Raw genomic sequence first — 22,710 nt, forward strand, 5'->3', positions numbered from 1 at the left:
ATCAGTAGCAGTCTCTCAATTGTTCAAAATGCTATGTTGATACTCAGAAGGCTAGATAGAAGGTACACCTGAGGCCAGAAGTTCAAAACCAGCCTGGGCAACTGCAAGACCCCAAAAACCCAATCCACCCTACCAAAAAAAATGGCCATAGGGATCTATTAACCAGCACCATCCAGGTTGGTTTAAGTATATTCCATAATGTTCACACAAAGATAAACTCACCTAAGTGATGCACTTCTCAGAACTTACCCATCATTAAGCAACACAAGACTATATTTAACTTTACATGTAATTTAACAATTCTACCTTATTTATTACCACTACTACTAAAAATCTGAAGTGACAGAAGATTTCCAAAAGTTCACTGTACTGCTTTTGCCATAATTTCACCAACTATAATAATACCTCTGTTTTATTTTAAAACTACTATTATATACTACTTAATCTTATTAAACTATACATGTATCTTAATCAAAATAAAATGTCAGTTGTTGATATACTAATTTCTGTCACCACAATTTAAAAGATAAAATCTATTAAAACTATTAAGAAAAATAGATCTGCATCCACTTCAATCAGGACCCCAGAAAACAGTAACAACAAAGTGAACACCAGTCTAGGATAATCAAAGCACTAGGATAATTACCATCAACTGACCAAGGCAGAATTTCAGTGAGGATGTGAAATTACTTCCTTCCTGAAAGACCTACAGTTTACCATTACAAAAGTGGGTTTGTTTCTTACACTATTAAAGGAAATCTACCTGAACCAGTCAGCTCTCAAAACTAAAGTTATCAAACCAATAAAGACAGTCAAGCCTGACCAGGAAAGTTTCATTTCATTAGAACATTCATCAGCAAAGGCCACTACACATATAAGTGTATTATATGATGGAAAAATAAAGGCTGATGAGACACAGTCCTGCCACCAGAGAACTCACAGTGTACTGGAGATGATGGACATATATAATTTAAAATGCTGCATGATGAATGCATAGATATTACTTTTACTATTACCATAATAATTGCTTAATATTCATGGATCCTTTGATATGTGCCAGACATTGTTCCAGGTATTCTACATTTATTCAGCGTCTCAATGTGCAATTATGCACTAAATATATTATTCCCATTTGTGATGGTTAATCTCGGGTCAACTTGGCTAGACAAGGGGTTTGGTCAAGTAATCTAAACAGTTATCTTGGGTTGAGGGGTTCAGGGAGTATGATTAATATTTACAAATACTGAAGTAAAGCAAATTATTCTCCATAAGGTAGTGAGTCTCATCCAATCAGTTAAAGGTCTGAGGAGGTAAGACTAACATTTCCAGAATAAAAAGAAAATACTGCAAGGCAGAAATCCTATAGAAGTTTTCAGCCTGCTAGCCTCCTTGAGAATTTCAGAGTTGCCAGCCCTTCACAATCATTAAATCACTCGAGCCAATTCCTTAAAATACAGATAAACTTCTCTCACTCATTTGCTCAGTGTGTGTGTATAACTCCATTCATTCTGTTTCTTTAAAGAATTCTCACTAATGCAGATTTTGGTACTGTTATGTTTGAATATGAGATGTCCCTCAAAAGCTCCTGTAGTAATGCAGTAATAAGGTGAAATGACTGGATTGTGAGAGCTGTAACCTGATCAGTCTAGCCTAGTTTAAATGGACCTCCTGGTAACTGTAGGTAACTTGTATGTGGCTGAAGGAGGTGGGTCATTAGGTTCATGTCTTTCCTCTGCTTCCTGACCCCACCATGAACTAAGCAGCTTTCCTTCACCACTCCCTTCTGCCATGAAGCTCCATCTCATCTCAGGCCCAGAGCAGTGGACTCAATTGACCATGGATTAAACTTCTGGAACCAGGAGCCAAAATAAACTTTCCCTCCTCTATATTGTTTTTGTCAGGTATTTTTTGGCACCAGACACACAAACATAACTAAAACTGGTAAAAAGAATGGTTCCAAAGGAAAAGAATTTTAAGGATAAGGTTCCTGAATGGGCTTTCATGTTTCGAGAACTGGTTCTCTGATTGGACTGAAAGGCACTAATGATTTTATTTCTAACAGCAAAGAGAATATTGATAATCTATGGTGTGCTTAGCAATACAAACATGCAAAATATCACCTATGTATGGATACTCCTAATCAAATACTTATAAGAAGCAAGATTATGAGTTACTATGTATTTAATCTTTGAACATTTTTGTCAAACTAATAAGTATATTAAGATAAACTTATTGTTCCTAATTGCACTACACAAAGTAGAGAAATAAAATAATAACCTCAGGATTCAAATTCCCAGTTCAAGAACTGAACTAATTAAAAGTTTCTGTCTTCCCTGAAAGAATCCCTTATCTTCTATGGCCTCAGTGCTAAGATTGCTGAATATCTAACCAATTCTCAAAGTACAAGTGGCTGAATTAATACACATAACAACAAAGGCAGAGACAGGAGTGATGGATCTGTTCACAAGCCAAAGAACATGAAGAACTACCAGCAACCACCGGAAAATAGGAGAGAAGCCTGGATGAATTCTCCCTTGGAGCCTCCAGAAGGAAGTAAGACTGCCAACACTTTGACTCCAAGCTTTTGGCCCCCAGAAATGCAGAAATGGGAGAACAAATTTCAGTTGTTTAAAAAAAATACCAAACCCATAACTTCAATTACCAATCTTGCAGTATGTCTGCTAATAAAGTGAGGACACTGATTAGAAAGAAATGGGATCCTGAAAATTAGAATGAAGATATATGAGAAAAGCCAAAAGAAGCTAAGGATATTAAACCCGCAAATCTGAACCTCCTGTCAGAAGTAGCCTTTCCAAGTCATCCGAAATTAACTCTGCTGTGCTTCAGGAATTTGTAATGCCCTCCCTCGAGTTAGGTGCCTTGCAAGACACTTCTAATTCCCCTCAAGATCTATTCCTAGTACCTCCATCCCATAGTCAAGACCTGTCAGGTCTTAAAGGTAAGGTACAAAATAAGACCAATGAGGATGTATGTGGTATACCCGAAGAACCACATGACTATTCCAATTAATATAGACAAAAACCCAAGGAATGTGTGAGATGGCTATTGAGGGTATAGGATAAGAGTGGATAGAAAATTGGCTCAAGTTGAATTTACTGATATGGGTCCACTAAATAGAGATTCCAGATTTAATCTTGCAGCTTGAGAAGTTAAAAAAAGCTCTTAAGTCTATTTAGTTGACTGGCTAAAAAATATGAATCTTTAAAAGGTGGCTTATATTAAAAATGAAGATAAAATGCCTGAACTTCCCTAATATACTACAGAGCAAGGAATACATGAGCTTAGGAAACAGGAATGAGTCAATTTTGCACATACATAACCACACTCCCTCTCTCTTATTATGTGATGCTCTGCATGACCTTTGGGCTCTGCTAGCAAGAAAGACATCACCAGAGGAGTACCCTAGACCTTGTACCTCTACAATCAACAAAAACAGGTATTTGTGTTTTTTTTTTTTCCTGACGCCAATTATGAAACAGGGATTGGTATGTACTGGTTTGGCTAACGTAGCCAAACCTGCAGAGGAACTCAGTACAGCTCAATTCATTGTTCAACAGCTACTGGGTTTATTTGGTCAAGATACTCGTAATATGGAAGCAGAAGCTTCTCATACCTGTTGTATTTGGAGCTATCACCAGGAACTAAAAGCTAAAGTAAACAAAAGACTTTCTTCCTGATAACTTGAATAATCTGGATGTGGACAAAACCACTGGGACCTAGTTATGATTTGATTATTTATAAAGTAATGCTAATTGTGCTAATACTTGGAAAGCATAAAAAATCTAGTTGTAAGTGATAGTAGTGTTTGATTTGACAGAAAACTAAAGTAAACTTTTAATAATAGTCTCTCTTTACATATGACTTAAGGAATTTATCTATGGATATTAGTAACCTTTTTCTATGATTTGCCCATAATAAATCATACTTGGTAACACACATAAAATAGAGTGGATTTGCCATATAAAACCTACTCCCTTATCCCTGAAAGATATACCTTTCAGCACAACCATGAAACATAAATTTGTGAGGGGAGACTCAGAAACCCTGAAGGGCTCTGGCTGCTATTGCTTTTCTTTTTAGATAAGAAATTACTGCTACCACTGAACCAGGAAAACCAAATGCAATTGGGATAACTGGATCCTCAGGTATCAGGGGCCAAAAAGATTTATGGCCTTTGAATACTGTGACTATACAATTAAAGCAAGGAAACAGTCAACTTTTTCAGGGATTACCAGCACTAACTCTAAACTGAAACTAATTCCAAGGACTCAAACATCACTCTTGTTCACCAGTCACAGCAGAGGCTTAGGGAGGCATGGCAACTGATGGGAGTTTTAGCTCAGGTACATGTGACAGTGAGTTTAGTGGGTCCCCAAAGCCCATTCTGTGGTTATTTCATCAGTTCTAGAATATATAATTGATATAGACATATTCAGCAACTGGTAAAATCTATACATTGATTCCTTAACCTCTATTATGGTGCTTCTGGCCTCCAGAACTGTAAGACAATAAATTTCTATTGTTCTAAGCCACTCAGCCTGTACTTTGTTATGGTAGTCCTAAGAGACTAAAATGCCAGCCAGGCATGGAACACACACCTAAAATCCCAGTGACACAGGAGGCTGAGGTAGGATGATCACAAGTTCAAGGCCAGCCTCAGCAATTCAGCAAGTCCCTCTTTCAAAATTAAAAAAAAAAAAGACCAGGGATCTAGCTCAGTGGTTAAGTGCCTCAATAAAAAGGAAAGAAATCAATCCTAACCGTATGAGATAGATTTTATCCTAAGGGTAATGGTAGCCCTGAAAAAGTATTTATACTAAGAGTACTAAGCAGGGAAATAACCTGACATGATCTATTGGCATTCTACAAATACTGACTTGAATATGAAAAATGAATTCAAGATAGGGAAAAACTAGGAGTAAGAAAATCTCTTAAAAGCTCTAGTCAATCTGGATGAAAGATAATGAACTCTGTAGCAATTTTAGTTTCTTTTTTTTTCAAGTGAATGAAAGCAAAAGGAAAATCTATACAATAACAAAAATAACATGAGAGAAGTCAAGAGCATTTTCTTGAGTAATTTCGGTCCACCTTCCACTCCAAATCACTGCATAAATCCACACACCATTGTCAGCTTTCTTCTGTTTCAACAAATAACTTGAATTTTCAGTATTGCTAAAATTTGACTATGTTCCTTATGGAAGAATAAGAGTAAGATACAATTTGCCAAAACATAGTGTCAATAAAAAACTTTAAAAATAAGAACTCTCATAATAATATAAATTAGAAATCTACTCTAACCATCTTGTCTGATAACTTTTAACATCCCTAGAGCTTTCTGCTAGTATCTATGATACACTGTCTTTTATTCTAGTTATTTTTTAACTTTCCATCTACTTTATCACTTGACTGTGAAGCGCTGTCGCCCTCACTATTGCATCTCCACGCCTTACACACAAGGCCCAAAATAAAAATTGGCTTATTGTTGGTCCTGTATTATAATTATTTTATACTTATGACCTTTAAAAATTGTAATACTGTCAATAAAATGCATTTACCTGTATAGCCCATAAATTTTCCAGGGATTTCTTGATTACAGCAATGACTGCAGAAAATCTGCCCACATAGTTGGCAATGGTGTCTGCGCCTAAAGGTTGTGAATTTTTCACTACAGTCATAGCACTCTTTACATTGGCTATCTGGCATCCAGTATTGCTTCAGGTCACTATCCTATAACAATAAAAATGTGTGAAGACTTCTTGAAAATACTGATTTTTATATTGTAATGGCAAATAAAATCCTTGAAGATTTTTTTTTTACAGAAATGAGAAGTTAATTCTAAAATTCATAAGAAATTCAAAAGACCAAAATGACCAAGAACAATCCTGAAGAATAAAACAGGATTTACATTACCATCCTTCAGGACTTATTCAAAAGCTATATAATTTTAAATAATACTGGTGCAAGGACAAAAAAAAATGGAGATATGGAACAGAAAAAAGTAGCTTAGCATACACTAGTGTGTACATGATTTTTGTGATAAGATTTACAGCACAATCAATGACAGATGGTCTTTCAAAAACTATGGTGCTATCCTCATGTCCATTATATCCAAATAGACATGAAAATAAAAGGAAACTTGACCCTATTTATTCACACAAATAATAAAGCTTCTTAAAAAGAATCATAGATCCTGGCCTGAAACTAGCCTTAAAAGGAGAAAAAAACACTAGCCTTAAAAGGAGAAAAAAAACTGATACAATAAACCACATTAAAGTTAAGAACTTAGATTAAAAAATTGTGATTTTCACAACTGAAATAAATAATAAATATACTATCATTTTATTCTTTATTTTTGGTACCAGGGATTGAACCCCAGGGGCACTCAACCTCTGAACCACATCCCCAGCCCATTCTTATATTTCATTTAGAAATAGAGTCTCACTAAGTTGCTGAGGCTGGCTTTGAACTCAAGATTCTCCTGCCTCAGCCTCCCAAGCCTCTGGTATTACAGGTCTGCACCACCACACCCAGCTTAACAAATACATTTTTTTCAAGTCATATTATGTCATTTTTCAGTGGGAATGGTATGATCCCAAAAAGTATGTAAGAAGAAATCTTCCAAAGCACTAATTATTACCTGGCTTTTTCCCTCCATGACTTCTTTGAGACGTTTTAATACTGTGCTGAGGCTTCGAAGCTGAACAGCTGTACGAGGATCATGACCTCCAAAGGTAGGTTCTGCTTTCCTTCTTGTATCTGAGTCATATTAAAAAAAGAGAGAGAGAGCAACAAAGGCAATCTTGTTAACGGTTCATTGTGTCTATATAAAACACTGCATCTATGTGATGTGAAGTGCTTTTATTTCTTGTATTCTCCCAACCAGTGACATAGGTTGAGAGTTAAGGGTGGTCTTTATAAGGGTAACAGACTGTTGAAAGTATTTCTTATTGCCATGTAAAATACTATTTCACAAGCAAGTAAGAGCTATCTAAGACAAGAACTATCTGAGCTGATGGTTTGGAGGCCTAAAACAGCAGCATCATCTACATGGTCAGAATTCAGTAATGATTTCTTTTGCTCTTTGGTCCCAACCTATAATAAATACCTGCTGGACATTTAACAGAAGAAAAAGCAACTCCAGAGGATTAAACACTAGCCATAAAAGGAGCAAAAAAAAAAAACTGATAAAATAAACCACATTAAAGTTAAGAATTTAGGTTAAAAAATGTGGTTAGTTTAGCTTAGTCTCTATAGTCAAATAGGTAAGCAATAGGATCAAATGGCTCACTTCTGGGGCTAATCATCAAAAAGAAATAACTCACCCCTAAAGATTCTGATAGAGGGCCAGGATTGTGGCTCATTGGTAGAGCACTCACCTAGCATGTTTGATCCTCAGCACCACATAAAAATAAATAAAACAAAGGTATTGTGTCTAGCTACAACTAAAAAATAAATATATTTTTAAAAAAATATTCTGATAGAATTCAAAACATCCAAGAGGGTATATTTGACCATGATAAAATCTGACAAATGTCCAAGCATATTATAACTGCCAGAGAATTGCTAAAACTCTAGTCCTATCCTTCTATATTGCACCCAACCCAACCCTGTAGTTCCAAACTGAAAGGGTCAGGTATTTTGGTCATAGTGACAAAAAGTTAAGACACGCCAGCTGTTTCAAAACCTAAGGGTGAACAGGAGGTGATCTGACAAAAAAGATGAGTTATCTGACTATGGACTGACACCTCTGTAACCATGAACCCAAAATAAACTTTTCTTACAAGTTGTTCCTGTCAGGTATTTTGGTCATAGTGACAAAAAGTTAAGACACTCCAGCTGTTTCACTGAAATGGCAATACTAAACATAAATCTATCTATAATAAAACAAGCCCAGATTCTAGCTTTGTAACCAGAATGGTAGATGCCCACCAAAAGTGCCACTAGTAGGTAACTGTACTTTTCTTGTGGACCAAAACTACTGCAGTTTCTATTCCTGGATTAGTGTTATGGTTTTGATATGAGGTGTTCCTGAAAAACTCAAATTAGTTAATGCACGAATATTCAGAGATGAAATGTTTAGGCTATGGACACTATAATCTTATCAGTGAATCAATCCATTTAATGCGTTAATAATCTGAATGGATTACTGGGTGGTAATTACAGGCAGCTGGGACATGACTGGAAGAAGGAGGCCAGTAGGGGTATATCCTTAGGCCTTATATTTTGTTCCTAGCTACTCACTCTCTCTACTTCCTAACTGCCAAGAGCTGAGCAGCTTTCCTCTACCATGTCCTTCTATTCTAACATTCTGCCTTGCCTCAGGCCCAGTGTAATGGAGTTGGCTGACTATGGAGTGAAACCTCTGAAACCATGAACCCAAAATAAACTTTTCTTAAAAGTTGTTCCTATCAGGTATTTTGGTCATAGTGACAAAAAGTTAAGACACTCCAGCTGTTTCAAAATCTAAGGGTGAATAGGAGGTGATCTGACAAAAAAGATGAACATCCAATTAGCTTAAACACTCTAGTCTAATAACCCATGGAGCTCCCACTAACCTAAACAGACTGCAGTTATTTCTAAGGTTTCAAGTACCCACAGGCAACTGCAGTCTAAAAATTTTAACATTTGTCTCATTCTTTCAAGAGAAAGAGACAACAATCACATAATTTTTAATATATTTATTGTCATAGTTATTTTTGTTACTCTCTTTCTATGCCTAATTTACAAGTTAAACTTTATCACAGATGTGTACATATGGGGATAAAAAACATAGGGTCTGGTACTATCTGTGGTTTCAAGCCTCTACTGGTACAGAAAAGAAGGGAGGTTTAGAGTATATCCCTGCAGATAATGGGAACTACTATAAAATGGAAAATCTGGGGCTGGGGTTGTAGCTCAGTGGTAAAGCACTTGCCTAGCATGCATCAGGCACTGAGCTCGATTCTGAGCACCACAAACAGATAAATAAAATAAAGGTCCATCAACAACAACAACAACAACAACAAAATAATAATAATTTAAAAAATAAAATGGAAAATCTGCCTCAAACTCACTATTTGCCAGATTTATATTAGGTGTGCTTTGTTTTAGTTGGGTGGAAAATAAAAGATTACAAAGAAATGAGAGGTTGATATCTAAATCCAAATTTACAAAGAATTATCTAAAACAATTTAATGAAATAATCACTGTATCTAAACTGCACTTATTTTTAAACACTTTGAAACACTTTTTAAACACTTTTAAACACTTTGAAAACTTAATTTAGCATTAGTAATACCTCAGAGGTGGTACTAAAATGTAAGTATTAGAACGACCAAATTATTCTTGAGTCTCAAAATATAAAGCAACTATCCATGAATTATAAGTTGAAAAAGGAGACAAAGCTGTGAGAATTACAATGGCAATGCTCCGCATACCGGCAATAACAAACTGTGAAGCCCCTTGCATTTAGCTACTTAGAAATACAAGTTTGCACCCCACAAAGGACACAGGCCAAGAGCAAGTGGCAGCCCAGCAATGGAGTTGAAGAATTCTGCAGCCAGAGGCATGCACATCACATTTCACTAGCACCCAAATACAGACACAGAATTCATTCACAAGACTGAAACTAACCTGTGTTCTCCTGGGGATGCTGCAAATTGTTCTCTGCTGAAACTCAAGCAAGTAATTAATCAAAAAGCAGCCAAGAGGTCTGTTGTTTGCCTAAATCAAAGTTTAGTGATATGTTTAAGAGCTTTTATTCAGATATCAACAAATTCTTTCACTAATTAAGTAATAGTTTTATTTATTCTGGAGAGTACCTGACTATTCCAAACAACAAGAAAGTTAAGTCAATAAATAACTTGGGAAACAATGACTGTGGAAAAATCTTAGAAGAATGAAATAAGAACACTGTTTTACCTAACACTGAAGAGCGTCGCTGAAGTTCCTCATTAAGCTGTTTTTTATAAGGAACAGGTGACCTCAACTGATTGTGTCCTTGAAGGGAGCTGAGGGCTGGACCAACTTCCACTGGGAGAAGGGTGCTCTCCTTGGCTCCCTTCTCCTCTCTCTGTAGAGCAAAAGAAAGGTTGACATTATTTGAAAAATTGAGACACAAGAATTCACCAAAGAGAAAACAGCAAAGAGAAAACATGAAATTTTCCAGACAACTATATTATATATATGCATACATACACACACACATAGATATATATATACTTATATATATGTATGTATATATTACATGCATAATTTAAAATTAGGCTTTTGGATTTTTTAAAAAGAAAGAAATCCAAAGAGTAGAGCAAAATTATAAGCCAATAATCACACCCTTGGTATATGTGATTTTCTGTTTTACTTTTCATTTGAAATTTGAGGAAACAGAATGCAAGCTTTTTACACAAAGGCCCAGAATTTTTGCTGTGTTTATGGAAGAGATTCCTTGTACTATTGAAATAGCACCCAATATAGTAGCTGCTCAATAAACGTTTACTAAATAGAGTATTATCTTATAAAGAGTCTACATAATATAATATCTTAGATGGAATCTTATAACAATAAAAGGACATTATGTAAAAATTTTAAAACTGAATAAAATACATACAGTAGTTAGTGAAAATTGTAAAATATTTACATTAGTCCAGTAATACTGATAGTATAGTAATACTAACCTAAGATGTTAATAATAGCAGAAACTGAATGTAGGGGTAAACTAAGTGCTCTGCATTATCTTTCCAATTTTTCTATAAATCTAATAAAACTGTTTTAAAAATTAAAGCTTATTTTTTAAAAATTATCATCTTAAAAATGTACCAAGTTTTTACAGTACTTTAAACCTAACCATTAATAAACTTAATTAGAACTATCAAAATTTCTACTGAGGGGCTGGGGTTGTGGCTCAGTGATAAAGTGTTTGCCTCGCACGTGTGAGACACTGGGTTCGATCCTCAGCACTACATAAAAACAAGTTAAACAAAATAAAGGTGTTGTATCCACCTACAACTAAAAACAATATTAAAAAAAATTCTACCTAGTCTTGGCTCAATGGCACACATTTTTAATCCCAGCAGCTCAGGAGGCTGACACAGGAAGATCACAAGTTCAAAGCCAGCCTCAGGAAATTAGTGACACTGTAAGCAACTCAGCAAGACAAGCTCTTGCCCTGTCTTTAAATAAAATATAAAACAGGGCTGGGCATGTGTTCAGTGGTTAAGCACCCCTGGGTTCAACAGTACCCCCCCCCAAAAAAAAAGGAATCTAGCTTTTTCTTCTTAAGCAGAAAAATCTGGTGATATATGAATAAAGCACCTTCTTAATATTTCACTTTCTCACAAAGATACAACATGAAAGTTGAATAAGGGAACTATAAAGAATCAAAACTGTAAGGTTTCTGATGCTTAAGAGTAAGTCTTACCTTTGTTAGATTGAAAAAGATTTACAAAAGAACTATATGCTGACTTAAAAGAAGGTTCATCCTGGTCAAGAGTCAAAGGTTTAAAGTGTGTAAGATGAGAAGGACTGGTAGGAGGTCGAGGCAAATCATTAGCAGAGTCCAATGTTGGGGAAGTCTTATCATCTGTGGCCATTTCATGAGTCTGCAAAAGAAAAAAAAAAGTTACTGTTTCAGAAGCCAAAAGTTAATTTCAAACAATATGCATATATCTGGAAGGTCCTATTCTGTGAGAGTTTTTACCTATGAAAACCAAAGAGTCAGTGAATTTAGCTTAGCATACTCAAGTGAAGGTTTAAAAACACTGCTGTCTAAATCAAATCTCAACACCTAAAACTGATGGTCAACCTAATTTCAAACATTACTATTAAAATCATTTTAAATTTTTTAAATTAAAAAATTTGCAGGTAAGGCATAAATGTGAGCAGGCAAAGAAGAAAAATATTTTCGTATCTGTAAAAGTTTTTGGGAAAAAAGGTACTTAATAGTTTTTTAAAGTTATAGGGGGAAACTGGTTTTATGCCAACATATAAATTCCTCCATCTTACTTATTTCAGCTTTTCCCTCTAAAAATATAACAAAAAAAATATCTACCTAAAGAAAGGAAATAAAATAGTCATCCTTTAATGACATTTCTATATAAACTCAACAATTAGCTCAAGTTACACCTTATTTGAATATTGACAACTATTCAAATCAATAAGCTATGCTCCATCATGTTTCCTCCCAGGAATATGAACTTGCTATTTTCCCCTTTAACCCTATATAAATATTAAGATAAAGTTCTTCCTAAAGGACTTTTTCCCCTAAATTACCAAAAATCATAATTCAGCCAAAGCAGTAAATCTCCACATCAGAGTTTACCAAAAAAGCACCGATTTATATTTTGCTATTCGGAGTTATAGTTCAACCAGAAGAACCATGCATACCTCTAGTTAGTCATTAAAATGCTTTAGTTTCTAATATAATTTACACTTTTAAAAAGAGGACATTACACTCTTGTAAATGCTTTGCTTCTCTAAAATCATATGCACCATCTCATTTTATTTTTACAATCCTGGAAGGTACATAAAGCAGTCCTCATTACATTTTTATCTTCAAGGCAACCAAGGTACTCTGAATCTAAAATAACTTTCCTGGGGGCAGGTCACAAAGATAGTTTGGGAACCTGCATCTAATCTCACCACAAAATTCTTTAGATTGAAATTATTTTTGTAGCTTTTCACAGACCTCCAAGTCTAGCCTATAAGCTATTTTCTAGCTACTCAAGACTACTCAAGACTTTGCTTTATTAATAATTTAATTGACTTTTAATTCAAGCACAAATGAAACCACTAACTTAAACATAATTTTGGCAATAAATATTTATTAGAAGCTGGGGCAGGGAGAAAAAGAAAAAGAGTAAGGGGGGAAAGTGAGAGAAGAGGAGGAAGAAGGAAAAAGGGAAAAAGTCTTTAATATCATCTTCTATTGGGGAAAGTAGTTAATAATCCTTCCAAAGTATCATGACACTCCATATTCCAGCTTCAAGACTTAGAAAATAAGATGGTGACTGATTAAGTACAAACTCAAATTTTTGTTCTGTATTTTTTAAAAGAGTACTAGAGATGAAGGACATGATGACAATAGCAACCTCAGACCTAAGAAAACAACCTATATTCTACTTTCACAAAAGTAATATCAGAAGCAGAGTTAAAAACCTGCATAAAGAGCCTTAGAATTACCTTGAATTACTTCTAAAGATCAACTAAACATGAAACTTTTATTAGGTTTTGGAGATATGAAGATAAAAAATTACAATATTAACATATAGCAAGTATTGTCTCTACAACATAAATACAATCACATGGAGTTATCAATAATAATTACATGATATTGGGATCCTGAAAAAACTACATTACAACTCTAATTTTTTGACAACTCAATAACTGCTTATTATAAAAACTAGGACTCCTTCCTGACAGGTAATTAGAAGTATTTATCTACTTACTCAAAGACCTCTGATGTATCACCAGCACTCCACCTCTTTCCATTTCAAGGTTAGTGTAGTATATGCATATTACCTTGTTAGTAAAGCTAATCAGTAGGCTATGGGGTATTAAACGTAGGAAATAAGTGGCTCTATCAGCCAATATCAAAATTTTAGTTAGAATATCCAAGTATCAGCCTAGTTATCTCTAAGTAGTTTTTTATAAAAAATACTCAAATTGTATCTAATAATGCAGGACAGTTTAATACTAGTAGTGTTGGCTTCCACCAACAAAGAGTTTTGTTGTTGTTGTTGTTGTTCAATTTTTGCCAACAAAAATACTAAAGGAATACCAAAACTGATCCATATTACTCTTTCCAGAAAGAAAGAGGCAGTTCCCAGGAAATTAGTCTTGCCTCTCAAAGGAGTCAACCTGCCCAAACTCAAGAAAAAGAAAACTAAGAATATTTTTTTGTAAGAATGACAGAGTATGACCTTTTGGAGAGGCAGAAAACGAGATTCAAATAAATTCGAAATAAAATACTGCAAATATGCCAAAATACTATCTGTATTGTCATTGTACTAATTTTTACTAAATGAATGCACGGAATTAACATCTTAATAATTTAACGTATTATACACAGATACACAGAAATAACCGATTCTGCTTGATACAGAATTCTAGCATTTTTCATATTTCTTGAATGTCTTAATAACAACAAACTCTAAACTAGGCAGAAGACCCCATATTCCTAAAAGTATCCACCCACTTCATTCTCATCCTCTTGCTGAGAACATTCTTTAAGAAAGGGAAGTACTAATTTGGAAACCAAGTCTCCCCAAAACACTTTGAGTTGAAATAAAATCGCCTTTAATAGCAGAAACAAGCTTTTAAGGAGATATACGCATATTTGAAAGCCCAATGTTGTTACCAGTTCTGTAGCTTATGAGCTTTCTTTTCCAGCCTAATGATGTACCTCTGACACATGGACCAGAGCTCGTCCACTCAAAGGGAAGAGGAGTGGGCATTCCTCCTCCTAAATAAGTTCGGGCATGAGGGTTAAAAGAGGTGCAAGGGAACTTCAAATGTTTCAAGGAACCCTCTTCAAGAAGGGCCCTACGCGGCTCCCGTTTCACTCGCCAGACTCAGGGCAGCCTGGAATTAGGAAGACCAGCTAATGCTTGGGACAGGTTCTTGGCCTTTCCTGGCCCAGCCGCAACCCAGCGAAGGAGCCCCATCTCTCGCCCTCACCTCAGCTTTCCCCCACCGCTCTGGCCCGCACAGCACCCAAGCCGGCCTTCTTCCCACTATCAGCCCCAGCTGGCCACACCCCAGGCCTCTCCTTTATCTGGGCCTCCCGCCCCGGCCCCGCTGGCCTCCCTCCACCCCAACCCCAGCTTCACCGGCTCAGGTGCAGGGAGCCCGCCCCGGAGCGCAGCGAAGGGTTACTCCAGTCGCTGGCTGTTGTGGCAGGAAGCAAAGATGCTTACGTGGTAGATGCGGCGTCTCCCTTCCCCCCAAGGCTCCGCCCCCCTTCCTCCTCCCCACCAATCCGCAATCTTTCCTGGGGGCCGACTCCGCCCCCTCCTCCCCGCCCGCACGACGTTCGGATCAGATGCTCAGGCAGAAAGAGTCCAGCCCAGAGAGTGTCGTCTTGGACCACTTGGCCAAAGCTAGGCCTCCTCCGCCTTTTTTGAGGAAGCCAGGATCACAGCGGGTGTGAGCGTCACGAGTGTGGGTCACCGGATGCGTGCTTGGTGTCCTGGGCACCAGACGGGTGCTGGCTGGGCCGCGGTTACCGTATGTGTTCGACACCGTGAGCACTCTTAATGGGTGACAGTGCTCGGCGTTCTCCTGACCCGGACTCTGACTTATGTAGCGCTGATCAGTGGGTGAGAGCGAAGACGCTGGCGTCAGACTTGCAGGACTCCGACCATAGCTAGGCATATTCCCCTAGATAAATTGCTAACTTCTTCAGGCGTCAGACCTCTGGTGTGTAAAATGGAGTTAATAATAGCAGTACCCACTTCACATACTTTTTTTTTAAGATTATGTAAAACAGTTCATGAAAAGCTGTTGGCAGAGTGCCTGACCCAGAGTTAGTGAGGTTGGCTCTAGGCTTTTCATTCAGGTTTTGAGTTGCAGATGCTAAGGCTAGCTGGATTGTCACTTTGATTCGGTAGAAAACATACCAAAACCTGCTGACTGAAATTGTGGGGCTTGGCAGAGGAGCACAGAAAGGAAAGAAATATAAAGGGAGGTTCTATTTTAATTCAATTCTGGGGATTCTTTTCCTCAGAGAGTTTTGGCAAATCCTCATTCAAGCTTTCTTTGAGATGATCTTTTCATCTGCTAGAGAGTACCACAGAAATCTGTCCTAGTACAAAACCTGGTCACTACCCTCAACTGGGCCCTTCAGCAATCATTCTAGAGAGTGTATTCAGCTTCCCCTTGTCATTCTTCATTACTGCGGTGCCAAACACACACACACACACACACACACACACACACACATATTACCTTGACTAGCATTCTCTAGAGAATCTTATCTAACCAAGTGAAAAAGCCAAGGTTACTTTGGGTGCAATCCTTAACAACCTAACCTCCCCTGCCACAGCTTTTTCCTGCATCCACATATCCACTTCTACCCTGGCCTACCTGGATCCCTCCTCTCTGGTAGAGAGAGGTCTGCTCTTTCCCAGTTCAATCCTCCTGGCACCCAATCTACTCTCCTGTTCCTGGTATCTTGCACTGTATCTTCAACCAATCTTTTCCCAGTGACTCTTTGTTCTCAGCCTATGAACATGCTCAAGTCTCTGCCTTCTAGGAAGAAAAACCAAAAAAAAACCTTTCTTAAATCAGTCCACCATATATTAATATTTCATAAACCTAAAATAAAGTACAAAATAGACCCAGAGAGCATATGAATAAAGTAGTCATACTAGACAAGAACACCTTAATGTATATAGAAACTCCATGTATGATTAAAAAAATAATAATAAAACATCTATTCAACAAACTATTTTTCCCCAGCATAGGGGTGCTTTACCGCTGAGCTACATCCCCAGTCTTTTAATGTTTTTTTTTTTTAATTCTGAGATAGCTCACTAAGTTGCCCAGGCTGGACTCATTTTCCATCCTTCCACCTCAGCCTCCCAAATACCTAGAATTCTAGGCATGTGCCTCCAGACCCTGTAACAAACATTTTTGAGTCACCAACAATGTGTGTTAAGTAGGCACTACTCTAGGGATCAAACTATGAACATGATTATAGTCCATGTCCTCAATAAGTTTTTCAGTCCAATATCTGTATTCACTTACAGTATAATCTGTGGGGAAAAAAAGATGAAAAACTGGTTACCATTTGGTGGTGGGGAGAGAAATCAGTTTAGATTCTGACCTCATACTAAACATCCAAAGTCATTCCAGATGAATTTTATCTGTAGAGAGATGATTTGTGTAAATATCCTCCCAGAAAACTCATCTTAGCCTCCATTTATAATTCTTGCTAAATTGACTATTGTTATAGTACTATATTTATATTTCTCCCCATATATTAGTTGCATTTTGCTGAAAATAGCTTTTTCTTTATATTGATTACTATCAATATGGATGCTAATCACTTTTCTGTGCCTGACTCATTCCACTTAATGTCCTCCAGGTTCATCTTTATTATCACAAAGATTTTTTAAGACTCACTGATATTCCATTATCCATATATACCACATTTTTTCTTTATCCATCCCTGCCTGATGAACACTTGGATTGATTTCAATTTGGGTCATTGTAAATCATGCTACAGTTAACATAGGAATGCAGATATATCTTTGATACACTGATTTCATATACCCAAAAGTGGGGTTGCTGAATCATATGGTAGTTCTATGTTAAATTTTTTGAAGTACTTCCATACTGTTTTCCATAATGAGTGTACTAATTTACATTCACATTAGTAATATGCAAGCTTCCCTTTTTTACTCATACTCTGCAATGCTTCTTATCTTTTGATAATAGTCATTCTAACAGGTGTGAGGTGGTATCTTTCACTGTGGTTATAATTTGTATTTTTTCTGATAGCTAGTTATATTGAGCATTTTTTAAAAGATATTTTATTAGTTGTTGATGGCCCTTTATTTATTTTTATGTGGTGCTGAGAATCAAACCTAGTGCCTCACACATGATAGGCAAGTGCTCTACCACTGAGCCACATCCCCAGCCCCAATATTGAGCATTTTTCATATCTATGGGCCATTTGTATGCTATCTTAGGAAAATTCTATTCACATACATTTCCCATTTTATAGTTGTGTTTTTCATTTTTTTATTATTAAGTTGTTTAAGTTCCTTGTATATTTTGGATAATAGCACCTTATCTGATGCAAGGTTGCAAATATCCTCTCATTCCGTAGCTTGTCTTTTTGTTCTGTTGACTGTTTGCCTAGCTTTGCAGAAGCATTTTGGTTTCATGTGTTGCTCATTTGTCTATGTTGCTTTTGTTGCCTAAACTTTGGGGTCATAACCAAAAAAATTATTGCCCAGGCCAATGACATGGACCTTTTCCCATACATTTACTGCTAGTAGTTTTACATTTTCAGATCTTATATTTGGATATTTAATCCACTTGGCCTAATTCATTCTTATGCATATGGACCTCCAGTTTTCCCAATACCATTTATTGAAGACACTGCCCTTTTCCCATAGTGTGTTCTTGGCAACTTTCTGAATAACCCATTTACCATAAATAATACTAAACATCCAAAGTCATATATTTCTGGTACCTATTCTGTTCCATTGGTCTTGTGTCTGCTCCTTTGCCAGTATTATGCTGTTTTGTTACTGCAACTCTGTAGTGTATTTTGAAGTCAGGTAGTGTGAAGCTTCCAGTTTTGTTCTTTTTGCTCAAGATGACTGGCTATTCAGAGCCTTTATTGTTCCATGTTCTATACAAATTTTAGCATTGCTTTGTTTTTCTATTTTTGTTTTTTAAAAAAAGTCATCAAAATTTTGACTGATATAGATTGACTCTATAGATCACTTTAAGTAATATGCACATTTTAACAATATTAAAATCTTTCAATCCATGAACATGGAATGTCTTTTCATTTATTTGTGTCTTCTTTAATTTATTTCATCAATGTTTTGTAGTTTTCAGTGTGCAGGCCCTTCATCTTCTTAAGTAAATTCATTCCTAAGTATTTAATTTTTTGTAGCTGTCATAAATGAGACTATTTAAATTTTCTTTTCAGGAGGGTTTGTTGTTAGTAAATAGAAATGCTAATGATCATTGTATGTTGATGTATCCTACAATATTGTCAAATTTGTTCATAATTCCTAACAGTTTTTTTGTGTCATCTTTAGGGTTTTCTACATGTAAAATCAAGTCTTCCGCAAAGAAGGACAATTTAAGTCTTCATTTCCAATTTGGGTGCCTTTTATTCCTTTTTCATGCCTAATTGCTGTATCATATTATGTTGAATAGAAGTGGCAAGAGTAGGCATTCTTGCCTGATCTTAGAAGAAAAGCTTTGAACTTTCCACCATTGAGTATGATGTCAGCTGTTGTTTGTCATTGAAAGCACTTCCTAATTTTTGACCAGTAGGCTTATCTTGAACTTCCCTGTTCAGTGGCCTGGAGTCGGTCAGTTCTGTACAAAGAGCTCTAACTCACTTCAATAGGTAATGCAAAGATGTTTTTGTTGGTTTTTTGCAGTACTAGGGGTTGAACCTGGAGCCTTGTGCATGCCAGGGAAGTGCAATCATTGGGCTACATCCCCAGCTCTATTTATAATATTTATTTGTTTGTTTGTTTGTTTGTTTTGGGGATGGTTGAGAAAGAAGAATTGCAAGTTCAAACCCAGCCTCAGCAAAAAGCAAGGCACTAAGCAATTCAATGGGACCCTGTCTCTTTTTATTTTTTTTAAATTTTGAGATAGGGTCTCCATAAATTGCACAGACTGATCTCAAACTTGGGATCCTCCTTCCTCAGCCTCCCAAGTCACTGGGATTACAGGCATGCACCATGGCACCTAGCTGCAAAGATGTTTTTTAAAATTATGAAATTCAGTTCTGGCTAGGATATAATAAAATTAGCTCCCCTTTACCCTTTATATAACTATATAAATTGTTATATCCCTGCTATAGAATGATTTGGTAGATCTAACAAGCCTTAAAAATTCCTTTATTCATTCATTCCAATTCTAGCAATGTAGCCTAAAGAAATGATTCAACTGTTTTTAAAAAGGTAAGTTAAAGATATCTGTCATAGTTATTTAAACAATAAAATGAAGAAATAAAAGGAAACAACACAACTAACATAAATGACAAGAAATTAAGATGATCTAATCTGTTCTAACCAAGACAAATGATAGGTAAGTAATATAGATAACAGAAAATTATGTTTACTAAAACTTTATAAAGCATTTTGAATAGAAGTGGCACAATCAACTTTTTTGAAAAGTTTTTTGTGTCTCCTTTTTTATACCTCCCATTCATACTTTAAACTCTTTTATTATTATTTCTTTCAAAATTACTCTTAGAATCATTCTACTAAATGTGCATTCATGAGGTCCTTCTGCTTGCCAGAATTATTCTCAGACTGTCTTTCTTATCTCTTTGTGGTATTTCCTGCTTTTTGAAAACATTGCATGACATGAAAACTCTGCTGATTCTCTTACTGCCCCCCAGATTTTTCTTCCCATTTACTTTGGGAACTCCTTTTCTTCTATATGGCCCTTAAAAATGTGAGTATTACTCACAGTTCTCACTGAGATAGGATTTCTTCTGATTCTGTACTCCTGAATGATCTCATATGCTGTTTTCAGCTATTATCAGTATATGCTAAAGATTACCAGATTTCCTTCCCTCTTCAACTCAGACATCCCTCCTGAACTCCAGATACAGATGACTGCCTCCTAGACATCAACATGCTGTCCCACAGGCATTTCAAATTCAACAAACTTTAAACTTAACTCATTATATTGGTCATCAAATCTGTAACTCTATCTTTATTTCTTCCTTGTTGAAGGGTATCCTGTCACCCAAACTCTAAATCAAGAAGTCACCTTCACTGTTGTCTCTCCCTTAATCTTCATGAATAAGCAGTGATCAAGCCCTACTCATATGCAGATTCTCTAAGATCAGCAAAATGAAAATATAACAGCTTTTGAATACTTAGGAGAATCTCATTATCTTAATGATAGTCTCATAACCAAATCCTAACAGAGATTTCATGACCCAGATTTCAGTTTGTATTTATGACAGTATTTGGCGTTAGATATTATTAAAATATTTAGATTCTTTTATTGATCAAATGAAAGGCGAATAATGACAAAGTATGCAATATTAACCAAATTGGGGAAAGTGGTGGGTTAAATTAATCATAATGTGGCATCCAATAGAATAGGCCAGTTCAATTCAAAAGAGCCTGCATGTAAGCAGGGAGCTTCATATTCACATTTCTATCAGCAATCTAATTTCAGTCAAACATCAATTGTTAAATTTAATTGATTTTATTAATGGTAATTTATTGTTTCATAGTTTTATTTCTAACCATTTTGTCTATAGATTTATTATTTTAAAGTTGTGTAAGAATTATCAGCATATGGTGCATTACATTTAATTTTTTCAATATATATTTAATAATATTTTAATGTAAGTCAATGTGAAATCTACAAGAAAATAATATTTAAAGTCAACCTGAAATCTACTCATTCCTATATTAGTGGCCTAAGAAACACTGTTTTATGAGATTCCTATGTCATCTTTCCTATCACATTGACTTTGAGACAAATTTGCAGCCCTTCTCTAGCAAATGTTTATGATTTGATGGAATATTTTTATGATTAAACTCACCGTGGTTTTGAATAATATCCTATATTTATTTTATTTTTACCTCATTTTTCTCATATATTACCAACATTTTTTTAGATACCTTTATTTGTATTATTTATTTTAAAGAGAGAGAAAGAGGATTTTTTAATATTTATTTTTCAGTTTTCCGTGGACACATTTAATTTTTTTTTATGTGGTGCTGAGGATGGAACCCAGGGCTTCATGTGCGAGAGGCAAGCACTCTACCACTAAGCCACAACCCCAGCCCGTTACCAACATTTTTTATGAAACTATATTTTAGGTAACTTGAAGGATGCCCTGAATAAGAATGGGTATGATTGCTTACTTTTAATAATCAGCAAGGGATAATAAACCACGTGAACCAGATGTGATATGGAGTAAAATTTACAATCTCAGGTGACCAAAGACCTGAGATTTGAGATGCAGATACACCCTTACACTCTTCTATAACCATTTTTTCAGGAATAAGTAGACGTGGATGCTAATATCCGTTAATCCATATTAAAAACTAATAAATTGGCTGGGTTTTTGCTTTCTTCTCCGCTAGTGCCCTCTAGCGTCCAAAATGCACCTTGAGCATTTTGCCCTGCTTGTCAATTATAATCCAATGAAAGATTATTTTAAAAAATAAAATTTCGAACATTGACTCTTGATCATGCTATTATCCTACAAATAGCAATATAAAATACTGTTTTCCCATGTTTTCTAGACTAAGAAATACACATACAAAAATGAATCTCTGGAGGAAATGGAATTTTTAAAAAATCCACTGTTTTCTAAGGCTTCACATCTTTAGTGCAGCTACCTTGGAACCCGGATAATCATCTTTTTCATTATGTTTTAATGCAAATTGTAAATGGGGCTTATTATAGTTTATGGTAATAACTGGAATTATAGGTGCATAAAACCCTAAAGATCTTGTTATTGGTTGTGATGGAAATTATTTACTGAGGCAGGCAGGGTTGCTTTTATATCTGTTGCATACTTTGCATTCTGGCAGCCCCAAAGCAACCCCATGTTGGCTGGAACACTCTCCTTCCAAAGGCACATTACAATCTACAGACCAACCGGCAGCAGCGGGTAGGGAACCCGCCGAGGTGCTGGTCTGGGTGCCTTTACTGCGGACCTGAAAACACGCTTCACAGTGCTCTAGATTGGTACATGGCCGGGCTGCCGCAGCCTCAGCGCGGCCAGCTCCCCGGCCTGCAGGTGGCATTCACGTTCCTAGGCAGCTGGGCTTGGAGAGGAATCCCAGCTGCAAGGAAGCCCCTTCCCCCACCCGGAGGACACGGAGGTCGCCCCAAGTACTGAGCCCCAGCTTCTCTGGGCCCGCCCCTAGGCCCTGGCCCCGCCCAACCCGAGGAGTCGGCAGGCAGCGATTGAAGACAGGGGAGGGGCCGGGAGGTGGGCTGAGGAGGTGGGGCTTGGGAGGTGACAAA

At 36.4% G+C, this 22,710-nt stretch overlaps 1 pseudogene; it reads right to left on the minus strand.

Annotated features, from left to right (window-relative positions):
* The window catches only part of LOC144372836 (1-phosphatidylinositol 3-phosphate 5-kinase-like), a 51,079-nt pseudogene extending 36,135 nt beyond the window's left edge, over positions 1-14,944 (minus strand).
* Between the last annotated feature and the right edge of the window lie 7,766 nt (positions 14,945-22,710).

Source organism: Ictidomys tridecemlineatus, unplaced genomic scaffold (genome assembly GCF_052094955.1).
Source record: "Ictidomys tridecemlineatus isolate mIctTri1 unplaced genomic scaffold, mIctTri1.hap1 Scaffold_170, whole genome shotgun sequence".
NCBI lineage: Eukaryota > Metazoa > Chordata > Mammalia > Rodentia > Sciuridae > Ictidomys > Ictidomys tridecemlineatus.